Source organism: Taeniopygia guttata, chromosome 29 (assembly GCF_048771995.1).
Source record: "Taeniopygia guttata chromosome 29, bTaeGut7.mat, whole genome shotgun sequence".
Classification (NCBI taxonomy): Eukaryota; Metazoa; Chordata; class Aves; order Passeriformes; family Estrildidae; genus Taeniopygia; species Taeniopygia guttata.
This window is the reverse complement of record NC_133054.1, coordinates 1238802-1264486: the sequence shown is the minus strand read 5'-3', so window position 1 is coordinate 1264486 and position 25685 is coordinate 1238802. Positions and strand designations below refer to the sequence as shown.

Here is a 25685-nt window from a genome sequence, read left to right as displayed (position 1 = left end):
GCAGTGGGCAGGGGCACAGCTGCCAGCCCGCACACCGAGCACCGCGCTCAGGGGGCTTCTCCAGGCTGGGGCTGCGGCTTCCCGGCCCTCCTTACCAGGCACTCGGTGAACTTCCACAGCTTCTTGCTCTTCACCAGCTTTTCAAGATCCCTCCTCTTCAGGAACTCGGCCGCACAAAGCAGCGTTTCCTGAGAAGCCTGGAGAGCAGCAGAGACGCGGAGATGGCCCCACAGCCCAGGGCACAGGACCCGTCCCTGTGCCAAGGCCAGCAGGAGGCTGCAGCCTGCGAGGTGCCAGGGCAGGAGGCAGCCCAGCCCCTGCCAGGGGAACAGCAGCAGCTGCCGAGTCCTCACCTCTGCCACTCGCTGGTTCTCATCATGGCAGTGGAAGGAGAGTGGCAGCAGGCTCTGGCACACGTGTGCCTTCAGGGGCTTTTTTTCCTCTTCCGGAAAAAAATCCAGCATGTCTCGGAAGACAAACATGGAGCACAACTTCACCTGGCTATCCTCCTGTATGAAAGGAAGGAAGAAAGACCTCAGCGTCAGCTGCTTCAGGCCCACCTGGGCACAGCCTGTAAGTGCACAGGGCACAAAGTGTGCGGGTAGCACCCGTTGGCCGTGGCTGGAGGCGCAGAGCCTTACGTTGTCAAAGAGTGGCAGGAGCGCCTCAGCCAGCTGCAGGGCGAGAGTGCTGGTTATTGGGGCACCATTGCAGAGAAATAAACCCCTGAGGAGAACTGTGGTCATCCTGAGCATGACACTGTCATTTTCCTGCAGGAGCTCCACGAGCCTTTCATGCACGCTCCACATCCTTATGGCCATCTACTTGTGGAACACAAGTGTGTGAAACACCATCCTGCTGCCACAGGGCCCAGGGGCCAAAGGCCTGTGCCAAAGCACTCGGGCAGCTGCAGCAGGAGGCAGGAGAGCTGGCAGCAGCTGCCTCAGTGCCCCAGGGCCAGCCAAGCCCCAGGGACTGCCTTCCCCAGCCCCACGCTGGCAGCACGGCTTCAGCCCCTGCGCTCTTCTCACCGAGACACTGGTGGTGCCGAGCACCACGAGGCCTCTGAGTGGCAAGCGACGCCTCGCCCTGCACTCGCTCTGCAGGTTCTTTGACAAGAACTCCAGGACGCTGTCATGGCATTCACTCAGTTTCAGGCGCTCCAGGACCTGAAAGGCACAGGGCAGTGACAGGGGACCGGCCGGCAGGAGCCCAGAACCGCACAGGGCCGGGCCCAGGCAGCAGCACAGGGCGCGGGCTCCGTCCCAGGCACTGCGGCCAAGAGAGGGCAGAGAGCCGGGAGGCAGCTCAGCGAGGCAGCGCTGGCCTTCAGGCTCACCTCCACAAGGAACGCCAGGGCGGCCAAATCCCGGCATGGCGTGTCTTTGCTGAGCAGCCCGAGCAGCTGGAATGCAATCACGGAACACACGGCTTCGGATGCGCGGTGCATTTCTCTGACAGGAGGAAATAGGAGCCAAACCCTGAGCCAGCGGGGGCAAACCTCTCCCAGGACTGCCTCACAGAGGTCTGGCCTTTCTCCAGCACCCTGCAAGGGGCAGCTGAGCCCTCTGGGAGGTTGCTGCTCTTGGGCACGCTCCTCTCCCAGCCTTTTGCAGCCTCCTTGGCCGTCCCTTGGTGACAAGGCCTTCTGGCCCACGGCCACGGGGACTGTGTGGGGCACCTGGGGCACAGGGCACACATGCCGGGGACAGCTGGGGAGCAGGGGGTCTCACCTGGCCAGCATGCCCAGAGCACAGTGGTGGGTGTCAGCACAGAGCAGTGTGTCCCAGCCACGCTTGTCTTCCATGGCCACCACCACATCCTCGTGCTGCATTTGGCCGAGCAGGGACTTCAGGGTCTGCTCTGCAAAGCTGTGCACAGAGAAAAGCCCAGGTCATGCTGGGAGCACTGGCTCCTGCCCAGGTATGTGGCAAGGACAGGAGGACTGGGATGGAGCACCTGTTGGGGTTGGTGGCAAGGCCGTGTTGCTGCTGACATCCCTTCCAGAAGGTATCGACCTCCTCTGGCATATCCAGAGTGCTGAAGAGCATTTGGAAGAGCAGATGGACAAAGAGGCGGGAGAAATACACGATCACCATCTGTGGGACACAGGGCAGCTGGAGGATCTTCCACATCACCACAGTTGCCTGCAAAGGACAAAGCCCCTCGAGACAGCGCTCAGTGCCGAGGTGTCCGTGTGGCAGGGCCCAAGCACGGGAGGGAGAGGCCTGGAGAGACGCAGGGGGAGCACCGGGCCTGGTGGCCCTGAAGCTGCCCTGAGGCCAGGTTTCAGCCCAGCGCCTGAGGCAGGGAGACGCCGTGGGGGAGGGAGGATGGAGAGCTGCTGGAGGGGTGGCCTTGGGGCCAGCAAAGGCAGAAACTCACAGCCAGGGCAAGGACAGCCGTGTGGTCCCCATCGGAGGTGCACGTGCTGTGCTCTGGCCAGCTCCCCAGCACATCGAGGAGTACGAGCATGGCCGGCTCTGCAGTCCTGGGCGAGCACATGATGCTCTTCCACATGGCCAAAGCAGCTCTGTGGGGTCAGAGCTCTGTCTCACAGGAGTCTGGGACACAGCAGCGTGGCCTGGGTGGCAGCGGGGAGCTGAGCTGCTCTGCCAGCCCTGCCTCTGCCCACTGCCCCTCACTGGCAGCACGCAGGCAGCCCAGCCCTGTGGGGACTGGCCCCTGAGGGGCAGGGGGGAAGCATGGCAGCACGCTGGGGGGCTGGCAGGGGCCAGGGCTGGCAAAGGGAGCAGCCAGAGGGCCCTGGAATTCTCTGTTTGTCAGACACCTGGGACAGGCTGTACAGGGTGAAGGGCTGCTGAGCCTTGTGGACACGTGGGCCCCGTACCTGTCACACACTGGGGCCACACGCAGGAGAGCCATCACCACGTCACAGGGCTGTGCCTCTGTCAGATCCAGGAGGGGCCTGTACAGATTGTACTCAGGAAACTCATTGGCCACAAGGATGTACCTCACCATGGCAGGCACCTGGAGAAGGCAGGGGAGACTTGGAAAGCTGCCAGAGGAAGGAATGTGTCCAGCTGCCCCAGAGAAGTGCTTCCCTTGCCACCACACTGCCATGGCCTCAAAGGCTTCCAGGGAGCAGCAGGCGTGGCTTGGGAGGCCACGCAATTGCTGGGAGGAGAAAAGCCAGGCCACAGGCTGCTCACTTGCTTTGGGCTGGAAGGACCCTCCTCCACAAGCATATCCAGCAGGGCAGCACTGGTCTTGGTTTTGAAGATGGGAGAGTACGCTCTGACCACAGTGCCCATGACGCTGCTCTCTTCCTCCCGAATCCTCTTCATGAATTTGCAAACCATCTGTAGCAGAAGGGCAAGAAGCCCGGGATGTTGCATGGAGTGCTCCGAGCACAGTGCTGGGCTGAGCAGTGCCAGCAGGCCCAGCCCAGGTGGGGATGGCTGCAGGTACCTGCGCTGTTCTGCGGAAGCGGCCACGGGTGCGTTCCTGCTCTCGTCTGCGCTGCACGGCTGCACCTGGCAAAGAGCGAGCGCAGCCCGAGCTGAGGGGCTGCGGGAGAGGCCGGAGAACACAGCCCAGCCCTGCGCTGCCCAGGCAGGGACAGCCCCGCGCCGCCCCAGGGCATGGAGCACGGCTGTGGGGTGTCTGCCCGGCCCCTATTCCATCCTGTCCATGGGCATGGCCCCAGGGGATGGGATGGGATGGGATGGGATGGGATGGGATGGGATGGGATGGGATGGGATGGGATGGGATGGGATGGGATGGGATGGGATGGGATGGGATGGGATGGGATGGGATGGGATGGGATGGGATGGGATGGGATGGGGCCAAGCTGGCTGCAGGCACCAGCCCTGTGGCCCAGCTCTGCCACTCACCCTTCTGTGGTGGCTGGAACTGCTCCACCTCTTCAGGCTGCTGTGCTGGGGCAGCTCCAGGGCCTTCTTTCTCCTCCTTCCCCCAGGCCAGCTTGGGCACGCTCAAAGGTCAGTGTTCTACATCACTGCCTGGATTCATGGCTACTTACAGAAGGTGAAAAGGAAAAGGTCCGAGTCAGCAGGTGCTGCAGTCGTGCCTTGAGGGCACCTGCAAGAGTGAAGTCTTGGCAAGGCTACAGGACAGCAAGTCCTGCACTCTGGTCTTGGGGGCTCCAGCCACAAGGACAGGAGACTCCTGTCAAGGACAGTGCAAAGCAAATGCCACAGTCTGCCCTCGAGGGCAGCTGCAGAAGTGGTGCCTCGGGAAGGCCAGGGGTCACCAAGTGCTCTGGTCTGGCCACGAGGTCACCTGCAGGAGTAATACCTCGGGAAAGCTCCAGGTCAGCAAGGAACGAGTGGCTGTGCGAGGGCTCCTCACAGCACCGCTCTCTCCGTCCTGTCTCGTCGCGTGCACCGAGCACTGTGGAGTGGCCTTGTCACTGCCAACACCTATGCCACAGCATGTCACAAAGGGCCCTTGGATACCCTGTCCCGTTCCATTCCACGGTGACCATGCTGCACCGTGTCACAAAGGGCCCTTGGATACCCTGTCCCGTTCCATTCCATCGTGACCATGCTGCACCGTGTCACAAAGGGCCCTTGGATACCCTGTCCCGTTCCATTCCATCGTGACCATGCTGCACTGTGTCACCAAAAACAGGGCTGGGATGTTCCCTGTGGTCTGGGACATCACCAAGAACAGGGCTGGGATGTGCCCTGGTACCTGGGACATCACCAGGAGCGGGGCTGGGATGTGCCCTGGTGCCTGGGACATCACCAGGAGTGGGGCTGGGATGTGCTCTGGTGCCTGGGACATGACAAGGGGCGGTGCTGGCTGGGGTTTGTTTGGTGCCTGTGAAATCCCAAGGGCAGTGTCACAGCGGGGCAGCTCTCAGTGTCCCCAGCAGGTCACAGTGTCCAGTGCAGCCCGTGCCAGCGGTCACTGCGCACACGGGGCAGGCTGGGCTGGATAGGGGACGGGGCAGAAACGCTGCCCCAGGACTGGGGTCTCCCCCTGCCTCTGAGGCACCTTGGGCAGGGCAGGGGGCTGCTGCTGGGCCAGGGGGACAGGCTGTGCCCCCTGTCCCCTGCTGCTGGGCCAGGGGGACAGGCTGTGCCCCCTGTCCCCTGCTGCTGGGCCAGGGGGACAGGCCATGCCCCCTGTCCCCTGCTGCTGGGCCAGGGGGACAGGCCGTGCCCCCTGTCCCCTGCTGCTGGGCCAGGGGGACAGGCCGTGCCCCCTGTCCCCTGCTGCTGGGCCAGGGGGACAGGCCGTGCCCCCTGACAGCTGCCCAGGCCCCTCTGGTTCCTGTCCCACATCCCTGTGGCTCCTGTCCCCACCACTCCCCACCACCTTCACTCCCTCCATCAAAGCCCCACTCAACCCCTTCACAGTGACCTCTGGAAAGAAAGAATGAAGGAAAGGAAGTGTTGTCTGTTCACCCTGGATGGATGTCAGGCACCCACCAAAGCTGCTCTCTCACTCCCCTCCAGAGATGGACAGGAGAGAGAAAACAGAATGAAGGGTTCATGGGTTGAGCTAAGGACTGGGACAGATCACTCAGCAAATGCCATCATGGGCAAAACATTTTCAAAATTGGAGATATTAATGGAATTTATTGTTATCTGGATCAGGGCAGGATAGTGAGAAGTAAAACAAAGCTTTAAAAACACCTTCTGCCCTTCCCTCCCTCCTTCCCAGCTCTACCTCCCCCCCAGTGGGTGCAGGGAGACAGGGAATGGGGGCTCAGGTCAGTTCATCCCCTGTTGTTTCTCCTGCTGCTCGGGGAGAGGAGTCGTTCCCTGCTGGGCCAGGGGTCCCTCCTGGAGACACTTCTCCATGAACTTCTCCACGGTGAGTTCATCCCACGGACAGCAGTTCTCCACAAACTGCTGCAGCGTGGCTCGCTCTTCCATGGGCTCACAGGTCCTGGCAGGGCCCTGCTCCAGCGTGGGCTCCTCTCCAGGGGTTTGCAGGTCCCTGCCAGCTCCCTGCTCCAGCACAGGTTTCTCACGGGGTCGCAGCCTCCGCTCAGGCATCCCCCTGCTCCGGCACGGGCTCCTGCAGGCGCTGCAGGTGCATCTCTGCCCTCCGTGCCCTCCATGGGCTGCAGGGCCCAGCTGCCTCACCAGGGACTGCCCAGGGAATCTCAGGGCAATCAGCTCCAGCAGCTGGAGCAGCTCCTGCCCCTCCTGCCCTGCCCTGCCCTGCCCTGCCCTGCCCTGCCCTGCCCTGCCCTGCCCTGGGGGTGTGCAGAGCTGCTCCTCTCACATGTCCTCACCCTGCTCCTCCCTGCTCACAGTCACAACTCCAGGATCACCCATTTTCTTAAATCTCTTATCCCAAAGGCGTTACCGCCATTTCTAACTGGACCAGCCTTGGCCAGCAGCCGGTCTGTCCTGGAGCCGGCTGGAATTGACTCTGTGGGACATGGAGGAGCAGCTGCTCTCACAGAAGGTGCTCCTAGAGCCCCTCCCTTACCAAAACCTGGCCATGCAAACCTGGTATAAGTATAGTAGGGTTTTTATTACCACTAGTAATTCTTATTATTTCTTTTATCTCTATTTTTGCTATCGATAGTACAGTTATTATTACTAGTATTTTTGTCTTTTTGACTCTATATTAATAGTGGCGAGAGTAGAGCTGAAAACAAAGGTACTTCATTGCAAGTAGCAGTTAGAGTTTTGTCAGCCTCTTGCCCTGCCCTGTTCTGTGTCATTGCTGTGTGTGAAGCTGCTGCTGCCAGGCCTCCCTATTTCCCTGGTTTGGGAAATTCCATGGCATTGCTGACATGTCAAAAAGAGAGGGCTCATTCCACTCAAAGGCATGCCCTTAGCTCTTCTAGTCCCATTATTGGAAGCTTGTTTTCTAACAGTGTTGACTTTCTCAGCTTCTGTTAACATTTGTGATTTTATAACAAAATGTTCTTGGATGTGATTGTGCAAGATTCTCTAATCAGCTTTCAGTTTGCTCTTGGATTCCTTAGCGGTGTGTCGGAGCTGAAGGCAGCATTTTGGGTGGAAGGCTTCGGTGGGAGCTCGGATGGCCTCAGCAGCAGCTGGTTTTGCCCATGTGAGCAGAGCTGGCAGAGATGCCGTGCGCTGAACATTCCGCCTCGCCGGGAGCCGCAGTGCCCGGCCGGAGGGAGCTGCGCCGGGCGCTGCGGGCTGTGCCGGGCCGGGCAGGGGCCGCAGCCCCGGCAGGGCCCGGCCATGGACACGGAGCCTTGGCCGGGCAGGGCTCGGGCCCTGCGGCGCCGGGCGGGCGGTGCCGCTCACGGCGGGACCCTGCGGGGCCGGGACAGCGAGAGAGCCCGGGCCGAGCATCAGCCCCGGGGCGGGCACGGCCCGGGAGGGGGCACAGCCCGGGGGTCCCGCAGAGCCCCCCTGCTCCAGAGCCGCGCCTGCCACAGCGGGGCAGCTGCGGCACTGCGGGGCAGGGAGGAGCCGCAGGGGCGTTCCGAGCGCTCCTTCGGGGCAGCATTTTGTCCCGGGCCGGGGAATTCCCGCGGGCCGGGCGGGCCGGGGCCGTGCCGAGCGCCGCCGCCTTTCCCGGGAGCCGCCGGGCAGAGCTCTCCGCTCGGGGCTGTGAAAAACACCTTCACTCCCCTGTGAAAATTTAAAGAGTTTAATGCAGGACAAGAGGAGACAAGGGCCACAGAGCAAAGGTTGTTAGGGCCGGGTGCATCTCGGCACTGAGCCGAGAGCACTCGGTTATCTCCGGAGATACCCCTTGAATACCTTTTCCCTTCCACCAGCCTGTTGCATATTCATAGCCCCTTATGCATAGTAAACTTTTTTCCCAAGCTAGTTTACATATTCCAAGAACTGTTTAGCAGCGCTCCCCGGGCCCCAAGGTGAGAGCAGCATTCCTGCCCTGGCCCACATGTTCCTCCTCTGTGTCACACGGCCGTGCTTAGGATGGCCACCATGTGGGACGTGTCCCGAGGAGGCCGTGCCAGCTTCTGTGCAGGGCCCCGTGCCCTTCCCGCCGCGGCTGCGTCGGCAGCCCTGGGGGCTCCTGCTGCTCTGAGCCCGCAGAGCAGGGCAGCGATTGCTGATGGTCTGAGCCGTTCCTAAAGATCCTGTTGGGCTGTCTGACACACATGGGGCAAGGCATTCCTTCCAACCTGGGCCACTCTGGGGGGCTGGGGGTGGCCCCAGGGCAGGTGGCAGTGCGTGCAAGGGCCCTTTGTGACACGGTGCAGCATGGCCACCGTGGAATGGAACGGGACAGGGTATCCATGGGCCCTTTGTGACACGGTGCAGCATGGTCACCGTGGAATGGAATGGGACAGGGTATCCAAGGGCCCTTTGTGACATGGTGCAGCATGGTCACCGTGGAATGGAACGGGACAGGGTATCCAAGGGCCCTTTGTGACACGGTGCAGCATGGCCACCGTGGAATGGAACGGGACAGGGTATCCAAGGGCCCTTCCTGACATGCTGTGGCATAGGTGTTGGCAATGACAAGGCCACTCCACAGTGCTCTGTGCACGCGACAGGACAGGATGGAGAGAGCGGTGCTGTGAGGAGCCCTCGCACAGCCACTCGTTCCTTGCTGACCTGGAGTTTTCCCGAGGTATTATCCTGCAGGTGACCTCCTGGCCAGACCAGAGCACTTGGTGACCTCTGGCCTTCCCGAGGCATCTCTTTTGCATCTGCCCTCGAGGGCAGACCGTGGCATTTGCTTTGCACAGTCCTTGACAGGAGTCTCCTGTCCTTGTGGCTGGAGCCCCCAAGACCAGAGTGCAGGACTTGCTGTTCTGTAGCCTTGCCAAGACTTCACTCTTGCAGGTGCCCTCAAGGCACGACTGCAGCACTTGCTGACTCGGACCTTTTCCTTTTCACCTTCTGCAAGTAGCCATGAATCCAGGCAGTGACGTAGAGAACAGACCTGCGAGCGTGCCCAAGCTGGCCTGGGGGAAGGAGGAGAAAGAAGGCCCTGGAGCTGCCCCAGCACAGCAGCCTGAAGAGGTGGAGCAGTTCCAGCCACCACAGAGGGGTGAGTGGCAGAGCTGGGCCACAGGGCTGGTGCCTGCAGCCAGCTTGGCCCCATCCCATCCCATCCCATCCCATCCCATCCCATCCCATCCCATCCCATCCCATCCCGTCCCGTCCCGTCCGGTCCCGTCCCGTCCCGTCCCGTCCCGTCCCGTCCCGTCCCATCCCATCCCATCCCATCCCATCCCCTGGGGCCATGCCCATGGACAGGATGGAATAGGGGCCGGGCAGACACCCCACAGCCGTGCTACATGCCCTGGGGCGGCGCGGGGCTGTCCCTGCCTGGGCAGCGCAGGGCTGGGCTGTGTTCTCCGGCCTCTCCCGCAGCCCCTCAGCTCGGGCTGCGCTCACTCTTTGCCAGGTGCAGCCGTGCAGCGCACACGAGAGCAGGAATGCACCCGTGGCCGCTTCCGCAGAACAGCGCAGGTACCTGCAGCCATCCCCACCTGGGCTGGGCCTGCTGGCACTGCTCAGCCCAGCACTGTGCTCAGAGCACTCCATGCAACATCCTGGGCTTCTTGCCCTTCTGCTGCAGATGGTTTGCAAATTCATGAAGAGGATTCGGGAGGAAGAGAGCAGCGTCGTGGGCGCTGTGGTCAGAGCGTACTCTCCCATCTTCAAAACCAAGACCAGTGCTGCCCTGCTGGATATGCTTGTGGAGGACGGTCCTTCCAGCCCAAAGCAAGTAAGCAGCCTGTGGCCTGGCTTTTCTCCTCCCAGCAATTGCTTGGCCTCCCAAGCCACGCCTGCTGCTCCCTGGAAGCCTTTGAGGCCATGGCAGTGTGGTGGCAAGGGAAGCACTTCTCTGGGGCAGCTGGGCACATTCCTTCCTCTGGCAGCTTTCCAAGTCTCCCCTGCCTTCTCCAGCTGCCGGCCATGGTGAGGTACATCCTCGTGGCCAATGAGTTTCCTGAGTACAATCTGTACAGGCCCCTTCTGGATCTGACAGAGGCACAGCCCTCTGACGTGGTGATGGCTCTCCTGCGTGTGGCCCCAGTGTGTGACAGGTACGGGGCCCACGTGTCCACAAGGCTCAGCAGCCCTTCACCCTGTACAGCCTGTCCCAGGTGTCTGACAAACAGAGAATTCCAGGGCCCTCTGGCTGCTCCCTTTGCCAGCCCTGGCCCCTGCCAGCCCCCCAGCGTGCTGCCATGCTTCCCCCCTGCCCCTCAGGGGCCAGTCCCCACAGGGCTGGGCTGCCTGCGTGCTGCCAGTGAGGGGCAGTGGGCAGAGGCAGGGCTGGCAGAGCAGCTCAGCTCCCCGCTGCCACCCAGGCCACGCTGCTGTGTCCCAGACTCCTGTGAGACAGAGCTCTGACCCCACAGAGCTGCTTTGGCCATGTGGAAGAGCATCATGTGCTCGCCCAGGACTGCAGAGCCAGCCATGCTCGTAGTCCTCGATGTGCTGGGGAGCTGGCCAGAGCACAGCACGTGCACCTCTGATGGGGACCACACGGCTGTCCTTGCCCTGGCTGTGAGTTTCTGCCTTTGCTGGCCCCAAGGCCACCCCTCCAGCAGCTCTCCATCCTCCCTCCCCCACGGCGTCTCCCTGCCTCAGGTGCTGGGCTGAAACCTGGCCTCGGGGCAGCTTCAGGGCCACCAGGCCCGGTGCTCCCCCTGCGTCTCTCCGGGCCTCTCCCTCCCGTGCTCGGGCCCTGCCACACGGACACCTCGGCACTGAGCGCTGTCTCGAGGGGCTTTGTCCTTTGCAGGCAACCGTGGTGATGTAGAAGATCCTCCAGCTGCCCTGTGTCCCACAGATGGTGACCGTGTATTTCCCCTGCCTGTTTGTCCATCTGCTCTTCCAAGTGCTCTTCAGCACTCTGGATATGCCAGAGGAGGTCGATACCTTCTGGAAGGGATGTCAGCAGCAATATGACCTTGCCACCAGCCCCAGCAGGTGCTCCATCCCAGTCCTCCTGTCCTTGCCAAATCCCTGGGCAGGAGCCAGTGCTCCAAGTGTGACCTGGGCTTTGCTCTGCACACAGGTTTGCAGTGCGGACCCTGAAGTCCCTGCTCTGCCAAATGCAGCACGAGGATGTGGTGGTGGCAATGGAACGCAAGTGTGGCTGGGACACGCTGCTCTGTGCTGACGCCCACCACTGTGCCGTGGGTCTGCTGGCCAGGTGAGACCCCCTTCACACTGCTGCCTCTGACATTTGTGCTCTGTGCCTGGGGTGCCCCACACAGTCCCTGTGGCCATGGGCCAGAGGACCTTGTCACCGAGGGACAGCCAAGCAGACTGAAAAAGGCTGGGAGAGGAGGGTTCCCACAAGGAGCCACCTCCCAAATAGCCCAGGGGCCCTTGCAGGATGCTGGGGAAAGACCAGACCTCTGTGAGTCAGTCCTGGGAGAGGTTTGTCCCCCTGGCCCACAGTCTTGCTTACTTTGTCTCCTGCCAGGGAGATGTCCTGTGTCTCCATCCCCCTGTGCTCTCGGATTGCTCGCTACCTGCTCCGGCTGCTCAGCACACAGGAGCCACGCTGGGAGCTGCCCTCCCTGGCGTTCCTTGTGGAGCTGAGCCTGAAGGCCAGCACTGCCTCGCTCAGCTGCCTCCCGGCTCTCTGCCCTCTCGCAGCCGCAGTGCCTGGGACGGTGCCCGCGCCCTGTGCTGCTGCCTGGGCCCGGCCCTGTGCGGTTCTGGGCTCCTGCCGGCCGGTCCCCTGTCACTGCCCTGTGCCTTTCAGGTCCTCGAGTGCCTGGAATTGAGTGAACGCGGTGCTGACAGAGTCCTGCAAATCTTGTCAAGGCACCTGAGGAGCGAGTGCAAGGAGAGGCGTCACCTGGCGCTCAGGGCCCTTCTCGAGCTCATCAAGGATCCCTCAATGGTGAGAAGGGGGCAGGGGCAGAGGCTGCGCTCAGGAATGCAGTCGCTGGGGCTTGGCTGGGCTTTGGGCGCTGGGCCAGCTGCTCCCAGCTCTCCTGCCTCCCGCTTCAGCTGCCCAAGTGCTTCAGAACAGCCCTTTGGCCTCTAGGCCCTGCAGCAGCTGGATGGCATTTCACAAACTTGTGTTCCTCACAGAGAGAAAAAATGTGGAGCCTGACTGAAAGTCTTGTGGAGCTCCTGTGGGATGCAGATGGAGAGATAGTTAGCATGACAGCCATGCTCCTCAACTTTATCATCTTGGACAAGGACATGCTGATAGCCAGTCCCATCACACTGCAGCTGGTTGAGGCACTCCTGCCACTCCTTGACCACGTAAGGCTCACTGCCCCCAGCCACAGCCACTGGCTGCTGCCCAGACACTTTGTGCCCTGTGGATTTGCAGGCCTGCACCAATCTGGGCTCCGTGCAGCCGATGCTGAGGTCTCATTTCTTCCCTTCATACAGGACAATAGCCAAGTGCAGCTGCTCTCCATACTGCTCTTCCAAACATGGATGACTTTTCCACAGGAAATTGAAAAAGAGGCTCTGAAGACACACGTGTGCCAGAGCCTGCTGCCACTCTCCTTTCACTGCCATGATGAGAACCAGCGAGTGGCAGAGGTGAGGACTCGGCAGCTGCTGCTGTTCCCCTGGCAGGGGCTGGGCTGCCTCCTGCCCTGGCACCTCGCAGGCTGCAGCCTCCTCCAGGCCCTGGCACAGGGACGGGTCCTGCGCCCTGGGCTGTGGGGCCATCTCCATGTCTCTGCTGCTCTCCAGGCTTCTCAGGAAACGCTGCTTTGTGCGGCCGAGTTCCTGAAGAGGAGGGATCTTGAAAAGCTGGTGAAGAACCAGAAGCTGTGGAAGTTCACCGAGCGCCTGGTAAGGAGGGCCGGGAAGCCGCAGCCCCAGCCTGGAGAAGCCCCCTGAGCGCGGTGCTCGGTGTGCGGGCTGGCAGCTGTGCCCCTGCCCGCTGCTGCAGCCCGAGGCCGCGCGGGCTCTGCTCCAGGCTCCTGCGGCCCGAGCCGGGTGCCCATGGAGCCCCGGCCCGGCGGGGCTGCGGGGCCAACCCTTCCCTCCTGCCGCTCTCTGCAGCTGGCAGAGGACAGCAGCAGCGTGGCCGAGCACCTGCGCCGGGCCCTGCCCTACCTGCAGAGCCCACAGGAGCCCCTGCGAGAGGCGCCGTCAGGTTCATGGGTGAGCCACGAGCCGGGCCAGGAGGGCGTGTGGGCACAGGGCTGGCAGCGCCGCTGGCAGGGAGCTGTGCCGCTGGGCCTGACAGGCTCTGTGTTCCCAGGGATGGCCGGGAGGAGCTTGAGGGGACAGCAGGAAAAGCTCCAGCTGATCTGCAATGGTGAGACAGGGCAGCGGGCTGCCAGCGGGGGCTGCCGGGGTGAGCTGCAAGCCCTGCCCCGGCTGCGGAGAGCTCTGCTCTCCTAGGTAGAGCACACAGAGATTTCAGGGACACGTGGGGGATGCGTGGCCAGCAGCTTCGGGCTGATCCCCTTGGTCCCTGATCCCTCCCGGCCATGGCAAGAGCCGGCTGGGATGGCCCTGGCAGGGGGGGCTCCCCTCGGCTCCCCGCAGAGTCGGGATCTGACCGTGGCTCTGTTCCTCTCTCTTGCAGCCCTTGAATGCCTGACAGAGGATGTCAGTAGTGCCATGTCAGAGCTGGCACTTCAAACATTGCATGTCCTCCGGGCAATACAGAGTGGGCGATACTCCATCTTCCAGAAGGTGCAAGATCATACAGCCCTCTGTGATGTCACACTGTTATCTCTGTGATGTCACACAGCTCTCTGTGATGTCACACTGTTATCTCTGTGATGTAACACAGTTCTCTGTGATGTCACATGGACATCTGTGTGATGTCACACTGACCCTGTTATGTCACACAGCTTTTTGTGATGTCACACAGACATATCTGTGATGTCACAAAGCTCTCTCTGATGTCACACCGATATCTCTGTGATGTCACACTGTTATCTCTGTGATGTCACGCTGACCCTGTGAGGTCACACAGATTTTTGTGATGTCACACACATATCTGTGATGTCACACAGATCTCTGTGACGTCACATGGACACATCTTTGACATCACATGGGTCTCTGTGATGTCACACAGACACCTCTGTGATGTCACACAGCTCTTTGTGATGTCACACTGACATCTCTGTGACATCACATGGGTCTCTGTGATGTCACTTGGACATCACTGTGATGTCACACTGACACTATGAGATCACAAAGCTTTTTGTGATGTCACAGAGCTCTCCGTGATGTCACACAGACATCTCTGTGATGTCACACTGACATCTCTGTGACATCACACATCTCTCTGTGATGTCACACTCACGTCTCTGTGACGTCACACAGCCCCTGTGATGTCACACAGCCCCTGTGATGTCACACAGCTCTCTGTGATGTCACACAGGACCTGTGATGTCACATGGATGTTTCTGTGATGTCACACAGGACCTGTGATGACACATGGCCCCTGTGATGTCACACAGGTTCTGTGATGTCACACAGGATCTGTGATGTCACACAGCACTCTGTGATGTCACACAGCCCCTGTAAAGTTACACAGATCTTTGTGGTGTCACACAGCCCCTGGTCTCTGACTGTGGTTGTTTATCTGTCTTCCAGCCCCTCATGCTATGAGCGAAGATGACAGGCCATCCTCCACTAACCTGGAAATTCAAGCAGTTTTTGGACAAAGATGTGCAGAACTAAGGTCATCTGCTGGATTCAGAGAAACAGGGTCCCAAGCAGAGTACCAGGAGACAGTGAAGAGATCAGCAGGACTCAGTGTCACTGGAGCTCCAGGCACACCTGATGCTGGCCACAGCTGTGCCTGCTGCAAGCTCCCATAGCTGCTGCCTTCCCCCTCCCTGTTGACAGCTCCCTCCCTCCAGCCCTCAAACGCTGCCCATTCCCTTTTTTTGGCTCCCATCTCATCCCTTCCCTTTCCCTTCCATTAATAAAGAGTTTGGTTTCTCCCCCTTACCTGCATCTCTGTGGAGCTGAAGCGGCACAAATCCCGGGCCCTGGGACACACAGGCCCCTGCTGCTGTTCCCTTCCACGCCGTGTTCTGTGCACACACACAGAGAAACGAGGGCAGATCAGGCTGGAGAGGTGCCTGTGCTGAAGGTGCAGTTCCACAACTCTGTGGAGTTGCAGATCTTGCTGAGCAGCCTGGAGCCCCTGGAATTTGGAAGAGCCAAGCTGAGTAAGCTCTGAAGGCAGCTGTGAGGGATTCCATGGCAAGCTTCCACAGAGGGCAAAGGAGCTTGGAATGCTGGAAGTTTTCACGAATAGCTTCCTGAAAGATCAGCCGTGCTCCATCCCTGCACAGGATCAGGGAGAGGGCAGGACCAGCCACCATCCAGGCTTAGCAGGGAGCTTTGGGTGTGCCTGAGGGCAAAGGAAGCAGCAGCGCGGTGCCCAAGACTGGGGCACACGACCCTGCCAGTGCCCGGAGCGCTGTCAGGCAGTGCTGGGATCCCGGCTGTGGTTCTGGTCCCCACAAGTGAGGAATTGCAGCCCCAGGCTCAGAGCCAGTCAGAAAGCCAAGCAAGTGAGAGCAGAGGGAGGGCACCCTTCCAGTCTCTCTTGGGCATGGCCGCAAAACAGCCCCTGCTGCTTCTTCCTCCGCCTGTGTTTGGGCTGTGCTGGTGGCAGAGGCAGCCAGGCTGTGCTCTGCCTTCCAGAGCCTGTTGGGAGCGGGCATGAAAAGCGCTGTGTGCACAGCAGAGAGGCCTGGAAGGTGCTGGCAAGAGCGTCCTGCGGGAGCAGGGCTCTGGGCTCTGGCTGGGAACAGCCTGGTCTTGGTGCCGTGGGCGCAGGCAGGAGTTGAGGCAGGTGAAGAGGCACTGAGCAGCTTGTGTTTGTAGAGGGCCTGGGGCTGCACGTCTGAGCCTCCACCTGGAAAGGCACTTGGGAATAGGAGCTAGAGCTGGAGTGCCTGTCCTGAAAGGACATGAAGTCCTTCAGCCTTGCCAGCGTTTCCTAAGGGTGTGTTGGTGTTGAGCAGAAAAGCTGCACATTTGGGGAAATGCCTTTGGAGGACAGGGGCTTGCTTCTCAAGGAAAGTGCTTCCCAGGGAGCTCCCAGTGAGGCAGGTGCAAGTGTCCCCCTTTGGCTCTCTGTGCTCCTTTCAGTCCTTGAGGCCCGCTGCACTTGGCAGAGGGGCAGGGGAAGGGAGAAGGCTGTGAAGAGCAGGTTTGGCATCCACCTGGACCTGCAGAGACCAACCCAAGCACCTGCAGCAGCGTGTGTTACCCCCCGTTTGGACAGAGGGGTGAGCAGAACCATCTCTGTCCATCTGTGAGCCCCAGAGCTCTCTGTGGGAGCTGTGAATTAAAAGGCCTTTACACACTCACGTTTCACATCTTCCCTGTCTGCTGTGTTTCAGCTCTTGGCAAGATGCATTTGCCTCCTGCTTGCTGGGAGCTGCTGTGGCCCAGGGCCAGCACAGACTGGGCTGGGTGGGCCAGGCAGCGTGGTGGAGAGTCTTGGCTGATCTTGGTGTGTGCCTGGCCTCAGCAAAGGCTTGGAAGGTTTGCCTCCCAAATGTCCTGCTCACTGGCTCTCCCTGTGCATCTTGGAGAGCACAAGGGAGGCATTTCTGGCAGGCCAGACGCCCTCTTGGGACTTCCCCTCTCTTAGATCTTCCCCCGCTTGGAATCCCTGCTCTCCTAGAGCACCCTCTCTTCCCTTTGTCTCTCCCCTCCCCCATCACCTCAGGCCCTGCCACGTGCTTCGTCTGGCAGCTCCAGGCAGGACCTTTCACCATCCCTAATAAACCTTATATTCTAAGAGCAACCAACAGAGATCTCTCGTTTGAATCCATCCAAACCGTCCTGGAGGCTCCTGCATCCTTACAAAATTATTTTCCCTTTTAACCCAATAACTGATCCCTTGAAGCCTGCAATGCAGAATTTTCTGTCCAATCATAAAATATCACCCAAACCCATGAAGAAGGATGTAAGAAGAAGGTAAATAAGAAGAACCTGTCTCCACCCTAAAACCTCCATATGCTTCATATTTATTACTATGTTCTAAAACCCCAAACTCCAAGTTTTCCACCCTGTGGTAGTATACACCTCTAACCAACTACGCACCTGTATCCCCAGTGCTGTTAATCAATTTTGGAAGCCTTCTCCACAGCCTCAGGTCAAACGCAGTGTTCTCTTGCAAGTCTGTGCCTTTCAGCACAGCAAGTTTAAAATTCTCAGCATCCAGGGTTCCAACACTTACGGAATCAGAGACACTCTTGTGACACTAAAGGCCTCACTGAACCATTGTGACACCACAAGGCCTCATTGAACCGAGGGGCCATTGTGACACTATGGAGTGTTGGCAGGCCAAGGGCAGTTGTCACACTGTGTGGCACCATGGAACCAAGGAGCTACAGGGCCCCATGGAACTAAGGATTCATGGAACAGTGTGGGACCCCACGGAACCAAAGGTCCATTGTGACATTGTGGGGCCTATTGGAATCCTGGAGGCCATTCTGACACTTTGAGGCCTCGTTGAATCAAGGGGATCTGCAGGGCCTCATGGAACAAAGGAGACCCTTCTGACACTGTGAGTGCCCATGGAACCAAGGGTCCATTGTGATCCTGTGGCACCAAGGAGACCCCTGTGACCCTGCAAGGCCTCATGGAAGCAAGGGACCATTGTGACACTATGGAGCCCCATGGAAACAAGAGGCCAGCGTGACACATCTGGGCCTCATGGAACCAAGGATCCAATATGACACCACCTTTGTGACACTGCAGGGCCCCACAGACACAAGGGGCCGGTGTGACCCTGCAGGGCCCCATGGGTCTAAGGGAACAGGTAATAAGTCTGGTTGGCTTGGCCTCATTGGGCCAATTGCCCTTGGCATGTTGAGGGTTTCTTCTCATGTACCCCTGAAACAGAGCCCTGGGGCTCTGGGCTTTCCTTCAAATGGAAAAGAGCTGCCCTTCTCATTGAAGCATCCATGGCCAAAATGGGATTCCCCCCTCAAAATTCCCAATATCCAGGGATTGCTCCTAAACAAAAGCTGCCATTACCAACAAGTCTATTTGACCTTGTCTTCCTGAGAGCTGGCTCTCACCTGCCTTTTAACACTGAGGCTCTGTTCTTTTCTTCCTGTGGAAAAGAACTATCCCTCCTGCACAGGCAACCATGGGCAAAATTGGTACTTTTCCTCCAAAATTCCCTATATGCAAGGGTTTCTCCCAGACAAAAGCTGCCAGGACAGACTGCTCTGACTTGCCTTGGCCTCTGGTGGTCTCCCTGTTCTGCCCTGCAACACTGGGGCTCTTCCCTTTCCTTTCTGTGCAAAACAACTGTCCTTCTTCATCCTTCATCCATCTCCTTCTTTCAGCCAGGTGTCCATGGCCGAATTTGGGATTCCACCTCCACAAGTCCTATAGTCAAAGATTGCTCCTACACAAAAGCTGCCATGACAGACAGGTCTGTCTGGCCTTGGCCTCCTTAGGGGGGGCTCTCACCTGCCTTCCAAACACAGGGGATCCATTCTTCCCTTCCTATGGAAAAGAACTGGCCTTCTCCTCCAGGTACAAATGGCTGAAATTGGATTCAACATCCACAATCCAAATATCCAAGGGTTGGTCACAGACAAACCTGCCAGGACAGACAGCTCTGTCTGGCCTTGGCCTCTGCTGACTGCAGAGTTCATCAGATCCTGAAACACAGGGGCTCTGTGGTTTCCTTTCTGTGGAGACCATTGTGACACTGTGGGGCCTTGTGGAACCCAAGGGCCATTGTCACCCTGCAGGGCCTCATGGAAGGAAGGGGCCACACTTCAGAAGCAAGCAGAACATTGGGACACTGCAGAGTGCCATGAAACCAAGAGAACATGGAACAGGTCTGGCTGGCTTGGCCTCCCAGGGGCCACCTGACAGGTCCAGCTGATCTTGGAACGTGGAGGGCTGCATCTCATCAGCCCCTGGAGAAGTGGGGCTCTGTGCTTTCCTTCTTATGGAAAAGAACCATCCATCTTTGCAGGTGCCCATGGCCAAAATTATACTCCCCCTGAAAAATTCCATATATGCAAGGGTAATCCCACCCAAAATCTGCCAGGACAGACAGCTCTGGCTGGCTGGCCTTGGCCTCTGGTGGTCACATCTCATCTCCAGAAAGCCTTTGAAAGCCTTTGAAAGCATTTGAGCAGGTTTGGCTGCTGGAACATCAATGAGTCCCTCATCCTCTGAAAAAGTCAGATGCTCTTCTGATCATATGTGTATTTTTTTCTCATTGTGCATTATGTGTGAAATATAATTTTCAGCTAAAAAATATTATTCTTACCACTCTCACAGTGTTATCTGACACAAAACACCTTGTCTACATATGGATCCATGTCACCTGTATAAGCAAACACAAGAAAGATTCCACCAGGAATTATTTGTCTCTGTTCCCATCTGTCACATCTCCTCTGGAGCTGGAGGTGCAGCCCCAGCACTTGGGAGGGCTCAGGGAGTCACCAGCTCAGCTCCCACACAGAGAACTTGTGGACCTTGGATGATCTTCCTGCCCCTGCCCGCTCAGCCAGGCTGAGATGGACACTGATGGTTTCTGTGCCAGGCTCTCCCAGCCCAGCCCAGCCCAGCTCCCTGCAAGCTCTGCCAGCTGCCCTGAGCTCTGGGCAGCACCAAGGGCCTCTCCCCAGCACAGCCCAGCCGGCTCTGGCCCCACAGCTCCGCTCAGGCCAGGCTGCTCTGGGAATGGAGCAGCTGAGGAATGGAGTCACATCCAGGGGTGTCCCCAGGGCTCAGGACTGGGGCCAGGTCAGTGAAATCTCTTTATTGCTGATCTGGACGAGGCCATCGAGGGCACCCTCAGGCAGTTCCAGGTGAGCCCAGGCTGGGTGGGAGTGTGGCTGTGCTGGAGGGCAGGAAGCTCTGCAGAGGGATCTGGACAGGCTGGAGCCATGGGCCCAGGACAATGGGATGAGGTTCACCAAGGCCAAGGGCCGGGTCCTGCCCTGGGCTCACAGCCACCCCAAATCCCTGGCTGTGCCCTGCCCCTGATCCCCACAGCCTGTCCTGTTTCCTTCATCCCTACATTGCCTTGGACTTTCTGGGACAAGGGAGCTCTGCTCTGGGGATGGAGGGAGATCCAAGTGCCACCAATGGAGTGGGAACCGCAACTCATCAGGTTTGTGTCCTTTGGGGATCAGGAACTGGTGAGACTCAGTGGCACAGAAAGTTTCTCCTCATGGCCAACAGACCACAGTTGAACAGGACACAATTTAATAACAATCACACTCATCCTTGAGCTATGTGCAACATCCTAGCAATGTCTGATGAGTCCAGCATTCACAGGTGATTTCCGTACTAAAACTGATTTTAGACAAACGTGGTTCTGTTTGATAGATATAAACCGAATTAAGTTTTTGTATCAGGATGCTCGTCCTGGAGTGGGGGAAAACCAGATCAAACAATTCTCGATTTGCAAAGCTGTCAGTGGTGGATGGAGAAGGGATGTCAGGCTGCTTTTGGTGTTGAGGAAATGCTAAAAGCAGCCTGGCTCATTTAATCTCCTCCTGGCCTGGCTGATCTCCCCTCTTTCCCCTTCCACCCATTGGCTTCTGTCTCCCACCAGGCCCCTGGTGAAGAGCCTGGCTCTGTGTTCTCCATCCCCTCCTCGCTGGCACTGCCAGGCTGGCATGAGGAGCCCCTCAGCCTTCCCTGCTCCAGGCTGGACAAGCCCAGCTCCCTCAGCCTCGGCTCACAGCCCAAGGGCTCCAGCCCCAACCTTGGAGGCCCTTCCCTAACCCTGCTCCAGCTGCCAGACATCTTTCCTGCCCTGGGGAACCCAACCCAGGCCAAAGGGACCTGGATAATCCATGTCCTTGATGTCCTGGTCACACAGCCCTGGCTCCTTGTCCCCATGTCAGGCTCTGGGGTGGATCCTGTAGAACATCCTTTGGTGGAGGCTGTGGCTCCAGGGGGACTGGGGGGATGCCGGGGGACAGGGACCCTGCTGGGCATGAACAGCATTGGACTTGTTGGGAGAAACTGTGAGGGGGAGCTGGGGCGGAGTGACCAACGCAGTGACCTCACAGAGCCCTCCTGGGATGTCACACAGCCCCTCTCTGATGTCTCAGCCTGCTCTGTGAGGTCACAGCCCAATCTCTAATGTCACACAGCTGGTTTCTGATGTCACAGCCAACTCTGCGATGTCACAGCCAGCTCTGTAATGTCACAGAGACAGTCTTTGATGCTGTAGCTGCTCGATGACCTCACATAACCCACTCTGTGATGTCATAGCCCACTCTGTGACCTCATGTCACCAGGTGATAAATTGTCTCCACAGGTGAGCTGACGCCTGGAGCTTGTTCTCCAAAACCCCAGGCCCATGGAAACCACACAATGCCCATTGTGGGAGAAGGGGAACTGGAAGTTCACCAGACTCAGTGTCCTGCCAGCTCAGCCAGGCCCACGGGAACACTGGGGTCCACGACCACCAGGGACCACCAGAGAGACCCCCAGGATAGAAGAACATATAGGTAAAGGGGAGGGGAAATGTGTTCATGATTCTTGGGAAATGATTATCAGATGTGTGTTTAGTCCAGGACAATCAATGTATACGTGTGCAAAATACAGAAGATGAACAGAAAATTTCCTGCACTCAGCATGCTCGGCTTTGGGAGGAGCTGTCCCCTGTGCATCCAGCTGAATAAAGAATGCAGCTTCTTAATGCTGCACTGGTGTTAAGGAGTTTTCTGTTTTACCGAATTTTTGGTAACACTCCACTCCCAAGGAAAGCTCTGTCTCCTGCTGCTCACAAACAGAGAAGGGCTGGTGGCAGATGTGGGGGTCAGAGGCTGCCTGGGGCACGGTGACCATGAAATAATCAAGTTTTCAATGATCTGTGAAAGGAGGGGCAGCAAGGAAACTTCTGCCCTGGCATTAGGAAGGGCAGACTTCGGCCTATTTATGATGCTGATTTGGGGAGTACCAAATCAGGTACTGATTTTTAAGGGAAACAGCCCTTGAAACCAAAAGGGTTCAGGAACGATGGACATATTTTGAGAAAGTAATCTTAAGGGGGAAGAAGCAGCCTGTTCCAGTGTGGGAAAAGATGAGCTGGTGAGGAAAATGACTGCCCTGACTGCCCATGGAACTTTTGTGGGAACTTAAGGGAAAAAAGGACAGGCAATTCAGGAAGTCTTTATAGATGTTGTGAGGTCATTCAGAAAGAGAAGCTGAGAGGTGAAAATGCAATTAATGCTTAACCTGGCCACTTCTGTGAAAAATAACAGAAAATATTTCTATAAATAAATTAATAGCAAAACGTGGGGTAAGGAGAACCTCTACTCTTTATTGGATGCAGTGGAGAATATAGTAAATAAAGATAAGGAAAAGGCCATACTACTTAACACCTTGTTTGTATCAATTTTCAATATTAGGACAGGTTGTCCTCAGGACAAGAGTTCTCCTGAGCTGGCAGATGGGCACAGGGAACAGAACAGCCCCCTGTAATCCAGGAGGAAGCAGCTGCTGACCTGCTGAGCCACTCAGATGCTCACAGGTGAATGGGATGGGATGGGATCCATCCTAGGAGGATGAGGGAGCTGGTGGATGAGCTCCCCAAGCTGCTCCCCATCATTTACCATCAGTCTTGGCTCACCAGGGAGGTCCCAGAGCACTGGAGGTGCCAGTGTGAGCCCATCCCCAGGAAGGGCTGGAAGGAGGATCTGGGGAACTCCAGGCCTGTCAGCCTGACCTCGGTGCCCGGCAAGGTTATGGAACAGATCACCTTGAGTGCCACCACAGGGCACCCACAGGATGGCCGAGGGGTCAGAGCCAGCCAGCGTGGATTTAAGAGGGGCAGGTCCTGCCTGAGCACCCTGATCTCCTTTTATAACCAGGTGACCCACCTGTGGATGTGGGAAAGGCTGTGGATGTGTCCATCTGGACTTCAGCAAAGCCTTGGACACTGTCTGTGACAGCATTCCCTGGAAAAGCTGCAGCCCACGGCTTGGGCAGGTTCCCTCCTGGCTGGGAGATGGAAGAGCTGGCTGGAGGCTGGGCCCAGAGAGGGGTGGGGATGGTGCTGCACCCAGCTGGTGTCCAGTCCCTGGTGCTGTCCCCAGGGATCAGTGTTGGGCCCAGTCCTGTTTAACATCTCCACCGATGATCTGGGTGAGGGGATCGAGCCCACCATCCCCAAATTTGCAGGTGACACCAAGCTGGGTGTGAGTGTGGATCTGCTGGAGGGCAGGACAAGAAGACACAGCCTTCAGCTGCACCAGGGGAGGTTTAGGCTGGACAAGAGGAAGAAGTTCTTCACAGAAAGGGTGAGTGGGCATTGGAATGGGCAGGCCAGGGGGGAGGTGGCAGAGTCACTGTCCCTCTCCAGTGGCACTCAGTGGCATGGTCTGGGTGACAAGGCGGTATTAGGGCATTGGTTGGACTTGATGATCCCAAAGGTCTTTTCCAGCCTATTTGATTCTGTCATTCTGTGATGATTGGGACACTCTGGGGCCATTGTGACACTGCAGGGCCTGGTGGAACTAAGAGGACCATGGTGACACTGTGCAGCCCCATAGAACCAGGGCTCCATTGGGTGCTCTGGGGCCCAATGGAACCAGGGAGTCCCCGTGACACTGGGTCCTGGTGGAACCACAGAGGCCATTGTGACACTGCGGGGCCTCGTGTAACCGAGGGGTTTCACCACTGTGACACTGCGAAACCAAGGAGAGCATTGGGAGAGTCCAGGGCCCAGGGGAACCAAGGGGCCCTTCTGACACTGTGGGGCCTCATGGAACCAAGGGGACATTGTGACACTGCAGGACCTTGTGTAACCAAGGGGCCACTGTGACACTCTGGGGCCTCCAGGAATCTGGAAGGCCCTTGTGACACTGTGTGGCCTCGTGGAAACAAGGAGTCCATTGTGACACTGAGGGGACTTGTGGAACCACAGAGAGCATTGTGACAGTGTGGGACCTCATGTGACCATGGGGCCTTTGTGACACCCTGGGGCCCCATGGAACCGAGGGGCCACTGTGAAACTGCGGCACCAACGAGAACATTGTGACACTGTGAAGCCCCATGGAACCAAGGAGTCCATTGTCACATTTTGGGGCTCCATGGAACCAAGGAGACCAGTGTGACAGTGCAGGGCCTGGTGTAACCAAAGGGACATTGTGACACTGAAGGGACACATGGAACCAAGGACATCTTTGCAGATGACACCAAGCTGGATGTGAGTGTTGATCTGCTGGAGGGTAGGAGGGCTCTGCAGAGGGCCCTGGACAGGCTGGATCCAGGGCCCAAATCCAACAAGGTGAGGTTTAACAAGTCCAAATGCCGGGTCCTGCACTTTGGCCACAACAACCCCTGCAGCGCTACAGGCTGGGGACAGAGTGACTGGACAGCAGCCAGGCAGAAAGGGACCTGCAGGGACTGATGGACAGCAGGCTGGACATGAGCCAGCAGTGTGCCCAGGTGGCCAAGAAGGCCAATGGCTCCTGGCCTGGATCAGGAATGGTGTGGCCAGCAGGAGCAGAGCTGCTGTGGCAGCACTGATCTGCCCCCAGCTCTGCACACAGACATTGCTGCTGCAGCTCCAGAGAAGGCAACAAAAGGGCATCTCTACAGAAAACTCTGCTGGGAGATCCTTGAGTTCCTATAAATCCACTGAGAGCACAGCCCCTTATTTGCACAGTCTGTGGCCAGAGGGAGAGAAGCAAAATGAGAAATGGCACAAGGAAAGACTTTCCTCTGTGGACAAGATTAAGAAAGTAAAACAAAGAAAAAGAAACTCCAAAATGAAACCAACAAGAAGTATCAAAGATGACTTTTATTACAAGTAATTTGCAGAAACCGGCCAGCAGGTTAATGTTCCTGAAAGCATCCAGTCATCAGTGTCCACACTGCAGCCTTGAGCTCCTGGTTCCTCAGGCTGTAGATGAGGGGGTTCAGGGCTGGAGGCACCACCGAGTACAGAACTGACAGGGCCAGATCCAGGGATGGGGAGGACATTGAGGGGGGCTTTAGGTAGGTAAATACACCAGTGCTGATAAACAGAGACCACGGCAAGGTGAGGGAAGCAGGTGGAAAAGGCTTTGTGCCGTCCCTGCTCAGAGGGGATCCTCAGCACAGCCCTGAAGATCTGCACATAGGAGAAAACGATGAACACAAAACAACCAGATACCAAACAGGCACTAATAGCAAGAAGCCCCAGTTCCCTGAGATAGGAATTGGAGCAGGAGAGTTTGAGGATCTGGGGGATTTCACAGAAGAACTGGCCCAGGGCATTGCCATGGCACAGGGGCAGGGAAAATGTATTGGCTGTGAGCAGCAGAGCATTGAGAAAGGCACTGGCCCAGGCAGCTGCTGCCATGTGGGCACAAGCTCTGCTGCCCAGGAGGGTCCCGTAGTGCAGGGGTTTGCAGATGGACACGTAGCGGTCATAGCACATGATGGTCAGGAGGAAATACTCTGATCCAAGAAAGAAGGAAACCAGAAAAACCTGAGCAGCACATCCTGTGTAGGAGATGTCCCTGGTGTCCCAGAGCAAACTGTGCAGGGCTTTGAGGACAGTGGTGCAGATGGAGCCCAGGTCGCTGAGGGCCAGGTGGAGCAGGAAGAAGAACATGGGCGTGTGCAGGTGGTGGCCGCAGGCTACGGCGCTGATGATGAGGCCGTTGCCCAGGAGGGCAGCCAGGGAGATGCCCAGGAAGAGGCAGAAGTGCAGGAGCTGCAGCTGCCGCGTGTCTGCCAGTGCCAGCAGGAGGAAGTGGCTGATGGAGCTGCTGTTGGACATTTGCTGTGGCTGCACATGGGCACCTGTTCATAGAAAAGGATAGTTAAGTTTTGGAGGAGTTATCTGTA

General features: G+C 58.0%; 1 pseudogene; it reads right to left on the bottom strand.

Annotated features, from left to right (window-relative positions):
- Window positions 1–24686: 24686 nt before the first annotated feature.
- On the bottom strand, window positions 24687–25272 carry LOC140680816 (olfactory receptor 14J1-like; annotated as a pseudogene).
- Between the last annotated feature and the right edge of the window lie 413 nt (window positions 25273–25685).